Below are 621 nucleotides of genomic sequence, written 5' to 3' on the forward strand. Positions count from 1 at the left end.
GGTAAGAGTATGATTGATAGAGTTGTAAAGGTTGTAGTCAGTAGGTTGACTAGTTTGTTGGTTTGTCATTGTTTTATGTAGTTAGTGAAGTTTGGGGGTAATGTGATGGTTGCACAATAAGCGAGGCGGAGGTAAAAGAAGAGTCCAAGCAGGGAGAGAAGGGTGATGATTGTTGCTATCATAGTTAATTCTTGTTTGGTGAGTTCTATAATAATTAGTCATTTGGGTAAAAACCCTGTTAGGGGAGGAAGGCCTGTAAGTGAGAGGAGTGTAAGCATGAAGACTGAGGTTAGTGAAGGAATTTTGGTTCATGCAGTTATTATCGTTGATAGTTTTAGAGTGTTAGTTACATTAAGGGTGAAGAAGATAGCAGAGGTTGTTATAGTATACAGGTAGAAGGTGATTAAGGTGAGGTTAGGGTTGTAAATGAGAATGATAGTTATTCATCCTAGGTGAGCAATAGATGAGAAGGCTAGGATTTTACGAACTTGTGTTTGGTTGAGTCCTATTCAGCCCCCCTAAAGCCACAGAGGCTACTGCCATTAAAGATAGTAGGGTGGGGTTAAGTGAAGGTGATGTGAGGTAAAAGAGGGTAGTTGGGGGAAATTTTATGATTGTAGC

The 621-nt window shown here is 39.9% G+C and overlaps 1 pseudogene; it reads right to left on the reverse strand.

Annotated features, from left to right (window-relative positions):
- Positions 1-7: 7 nt before the first annotated feature.
- On the reverse strand, positions 8-618 carry LOC113979469 (annotated as a pseudogene).
- Between the last annotated feature and the right edge of the window lie 3 nt (positions 619-621).

This window comes from Neopelma chrysocephalum, unplaced genomic scaffold, assembly GCF_003984885.1.
Source record: "Neopelma chrysocephalum unplaced genomic scaffold, ASM398488v2 Primary Assembly neopelma1_80956, whole genome shotgun sequence".
Classification (NCBI taxonomy): Eukaryota; Metazoa; Chordata; class Aves; order Passeriformes; family Pipridae; genus Neopelma; species Neopelma chrysocephalum.